Genomic DNA, 5,329 nt, shown 5'->3' on the forward strand with positions numbered 1-5,329 from the left:
TTTAAAAAAAACCTCATTTTTTAATAGCTTGAGCAGAACACACATGTTTGAGATAAGTTTCAGACATCAAATCAATTTCAAACCTACTTCAGAAGTACTAGAGATTTTTTGATATGAACCCGACTGGACTAATTGGTGGAAACAACAATACAGTCAACTATGGCGCATCAAACCACACTTCCTCAAACCTACCCAGCCTTTTGTCCCAACAAACAACCAGCACTCAATAGAGTGCTCCCCTATTAAGAAGGCTAGACTCCTTCGATCCATCTCAAGCGAGGAGCTTTAGGAAGAAATGACTTTAACAAAATACATATGATGTGAGTAGAGGAACAACACACCTAGAAACAAGAGTTAATACTGTCCTTTGACCCTTAGATTCACCAACAGGGCCCTGTAAATATTGTTAAAATTTTCATGAAAAGGATATTGAATCACCTTATCTTTGGGGGTGAGGCTCTAATTAAGGAGCAAGAGCAGGACCAAGAACCTCAAGATTTGCTTCCTCGAGAAGGGATTAAACCATGTCAGATGCCATAATGTTTCAAACATTTGGTGTCAGGAGTCCCACTTTCATAGGAGCATATTATAGAAGTTTCTTTACCCCATGAAACCAAGTTCTAGTTTCCTTCAAACAAGGAATAATAGGGAAACATGGGGAAAGGTAAAGAATGAATGTCTGGGACTACCTCAAACCTAAGGGATCCATAAGGGCATTCACATAACATGTCCTAAGTTATAGTGAGCCTGTAACCTCAAAGCCAATCCGATGTAGGATAACTGCCATTGGAAATCCCATAGCCAACATGGAGTAACAAATCCCAAGTTATAAAATAGAGGGTTTTATGTAACCACTCCCTTACTTTCCACCACCATTGTGAATATGTAGAAGACATGCTTAGGGAATGGCATTTAAAATGAGAAGGGGGTTACCACAAACCTAGAGACTTAGAGTTGGCAAAAACCAAGCCAATCTATGAAACTGGAGATCCCATTCAGTACACCTAAAGAAGCTCGATCAAATTTGCGAGCCCAATGATGATCAAATTTGATAAAGTTGGAGATCCCATAGCACTTAGAAAAGTTCAACCAAATTTGCAAGTCATGGGAAGGATTGATGATCCCACTAAGATCTATTCATTTGGATTTTTCCTTGAAGGCAAAGCAAGCCAGTGGTTTAGGTCCAATTTGAATACGAGGTTTTAAGACACATTTATTGTGGGATTTTCACCCATTGGAGTAGATGGAGCCCCATTGCACATGTATATAACCTCAAGCAAGAGGAAGGAGGGATCATTCAAGAATACATTGCTAGAACTAATTGCTAGAACTAAGTATCTCCACATGAGATGCAGAACCCATGATCTATAACCTCAAGCAAGAGGAAGAAGATATCATTCAAAACTACATTGCACATATCTATAACCTTAAGCAAGAGGAAGGAAAGATTATTTAGACTACATTACACATATTTATAACCTCAAGCATAGGAAGGAGAGATCATTTAAGACTACATTCCTAGAACCAAGTATCTCCACATGAGATGCATAACCCATGAGAGAAGATGACTTATTCGGCTGATTGGTTTATGATAGAGAGCAAGAGGCTTCATGACTGTCTCTACAAGTCTAGACACTACATCCTTGTTGATGAGTGTTGCCGCACAAGGAAATAGCCCTAGTAGACAATCTATAAAAGACAAGACCATACCACCCATACCACCCATAGAAAAGACAAGGCCATACCACACCCATAGAAAAGAGTTAGGGGATGCATCATCCAAAGCCTATGGCTAAGGTTACTCAACAAGAGTCCTAGTCAAGGACATGAGCATGGAAGAGCTGGCAAAATATTGACTCAATTGATTAGGTATGTGAGGGTAAAGAGCCTTAAGGACAAGGCTAAACCCAACCAGCTCCTCGAGTGGGACACCCACATTTATTTCCACAGAAAGATACGTTTTGGTGTGCAATTTGTCGTTGTCTCAAAACATGGACTGTCTGCTCTGCTAAGGCCTAGACATAACAATAGTATTGTGCTCATTGCCACTACCATGGGAACCATGACACAACCCATTGTTGGCTCTAGGAATAGCAACCATTCAAACTACACCTCAACTGGCATATAGTCCAGTGCTCGTTTATTAGAACCCTTTACCGAGAGGTATGTATAGATCACTGCTACCAAGACCATACCCACCTTCGATATCACCACCCTAACGAGCTTCTCCTATAACCTACACTGGTACAATAGTGGCGTAGCTCCAGTCCTCTGCACACCCTGTCGTGCAGAGAGATAAGGTGATTTTTCTCCACCACCACACAAAAAATTTATTGATAAGGTTGATAACCTGTCTCGCAGCTCGGCCCCGCTCACACATGGTGAAGACAAGAACCAAGGCTCTAATACCAATTACATTACGGTAACGGCAACATGTTGACAATGGAGGAGGAGAGCTCTGGGTCACCACATAGCCATAAAAGGAATGGGGGATAAGGTTCCCTTCGAAGTGTGTTTGGCCGGAAGTGCAAGTTTTGGATGAGCTTCCACCTATGAGTGAAGATGGCATGGTGGAGTATATCCCCCCAAAAAAAGTGTTGAGAGAGAGAGAGAGAGAGAGAAGGTACTTCGCAAGTGTTGTTTGTGTGAATACCTTGTCAACCTCAAGATGAAGCTACATGGTAGCCTGCCTCTATGTTGGAGGGTTTTGAGCAGCTTTTGAATGCATCCAAAGAGGTTTTGTGAGCCAAAACAATAAAAAACAACTAGCTATAATTTTTTGGAATTCACTGTTTTTATGAGGCCTAAATGAAGCTCACAATGGATGCAAATGGTGGGTTCACTTCATGAAAGACATGTACTATCAAGTACTATACTTTGGAGGTTCCTGGAGAGCATTACATGAAGATTTGAAGCCATAATGCTTAGGCATGCTCTCTTGGATAGTTTTGTATAAGGATAAGTGCTGGCGGCTTCCATTGATACCTCAATCACACCTTACTCATACAATGGTCTTTGACATGATGCATGTTTCAAGGATGAAACATACTTGGATAGGGATGATTTTGTTGAAAGTATGGATCAAGCTCTCCTAATAACAAGACATCTATCTAATGATCAACTAATCCTACACTAGTCACAACACTAATATACTCTAATGACATTGCTAATCTAAGGTGGATAAAAATGAAAGAGACTCGTTGTTGTGTGATGAGTGTGTGCTAATTAAGTTTAGACTCAAGTTCAGTTAGGTTACAAGATAGAAACTTGTACTCATAAAAAGACTTGAGATGTTGTGCTTGTTTCCATTGCTTGAAATGTCCTTCTTTTATATAAGGAGAGTACAACTTAGCTTTTCTCTTGCATGTGGGATAATTCTCACTTGGTGATGTGGCTTCTCACACTCACTCCATATTTTCCTTGTGCTCCATGGCACCATATTTCTCAACAGGTTTGTAATGATGTGAGAGCGGGGACACATGTATATATAATAATCATAAGATATGGACCAAATAAAGAATTAAATGTTATCGGTCTCATAACATGAGAAAAGTATCTTTCCAGTAGCTAGCTTGACTTGCATTAGTTTACCACACCTCCAATCAAGCTCTAACTTATGCAAGCAACCAAGTGAAATGAAAGAATGTGTGCTTCCAAGGTAAGCTTAAGATGCTTACCTTGGTAGCTTGTAGGTGCTTAAATGATGGGGAGCTACTGATTTTGACCTTCTCTTCCTCTCCCAAGTCAACAATTGTAATGGCCTTTACGCCTTTATTGTGGTTGAGTGAATTTACACTCAGTCAAGTTCCCATCCAGAAAGAATTAAATGTTATTGATCTTGTAGCATGAGAAAAGTATCTTTCCACTAGCCACCTTGACTTACATTAGTTTACCACACCTCTCATCAAGCTCTAACTTATGCAAGCAGCCAAGTGAAATGAAAGAATGTGTGCTTCCAAGGTAAGCTTAAGATCTCCAATGAAAGTAAGATTTCATGTCCTCCCACCGGAGTTGGTCTTGGTTTAGATGGTTAGCTTCCACACGGTTTCTCCACCCCAATGCCCATCTTACTGCAATCATTGTGACTAGTTGTGTATAAATATTTATCCATAGCATTAGTCCAGTTTCGAACCAAGTTAAATAAATAATAAACTATGCATTTATAGGGTGCATATTTATGTGTACAAGGTTAGATAGTTGAATGGTCTAAATAAAGGAAAATTGAATCTATATGGTCCTCAAGTAGTAAAGGGAGTGATCATAGGGAAAATAAATAGATAAGAGTTGTGTCATGCACATCTCAGCCTGTAAAAGTTGGAAAAATGGATGATTACACGTGAATAGCTAAAATTATGGGGGCAAAAGAGGAGAGCATGAAGAATTAGAAAATTAAGCCAAAAATTAAGAGAAGCAATAGAAGTTGATCAATATGACCCAAGCTTATCTTAAAATCCCCAACTGTCACATTTTTCAATAAATAGGAGGAGAAGGAGGAATCTTTTTCTCCACGCTTGCTTCCAAAGAGCTAGAGAGTTCAAAATGACATAAATTTCAATGTCGTACCTCATGTAAGAGTCCTTGGTTCCATACCCAGGCTTTAAACTTGCACTTACATAGTATAGAGGGTACTTTCCACACCTTGGGAGAAAATGATTCTAGGCGTGAGATTGTTTGAAGAGGAGGGATCTTGCAACTTTCAAATTCAACTTCCTACACATCTCCCAAGTCAAATATTGAAAGGTACATTATGTCTATATTCAAGGTTTAGCATTTATTTCAAATTCTTGTCTAAAAAGTCAATTTATTTTTATTTGTTCAAAACTTTGAAAATTCTTACTTGAATTCTTTCCCTCTACACAATTTTCAAGAACATATATTAACATTATGTTCCTTTTCACCCTTAGTGAATTAATTCAGACCTTAGCTTATCCTTCCAATTTGAATTTTAATGGGCATTTGGATGTAGAATTGATTTTGCCAAGGAATTGGATTGATACTTAAAATAAGATGAGTCCCAATAATTTTTATAATATTAGTTAATTATATTTTAGAGAGAGAAAATACATTTATGCATACATCAAATTAGTTATAGTACTAGTTTGACTTTAGAAAAATCTAGGATTCCAGAATTATGATGATAATACATGTAATTAGTTTTTAGATTTAGATTTGGAAAAAAACCTAGAGAGAGAAGAATAGAGATAGAGCCTAGATTCTAGAGAGAGTGCTATTAAATGAGCAGTTTGCACACATAAATAGTAAGTAGAATCATAATTGGAATTTCTTAAGCTTAATCAATCAAAGACCTAAGCTTGTTTGAAATTGAACA

The sequence above is a fragment of the Cibotium barometz genome, chromosome 18 (genome assembly GCF_041138505.1).
Source record: "Cibotium barometz isolate CiBa-2024 chromosome 18, ASM4113850v1, whole genome shotgun sequence".
Classification (NCBI taxonomy): domain Eukaryota; kingdom Viridiplantae; phylum Streptophyta; class Polypodiopsida; order Cyatheales; family Cibotiaceae; genus Cibotium; species Cibotium barometz.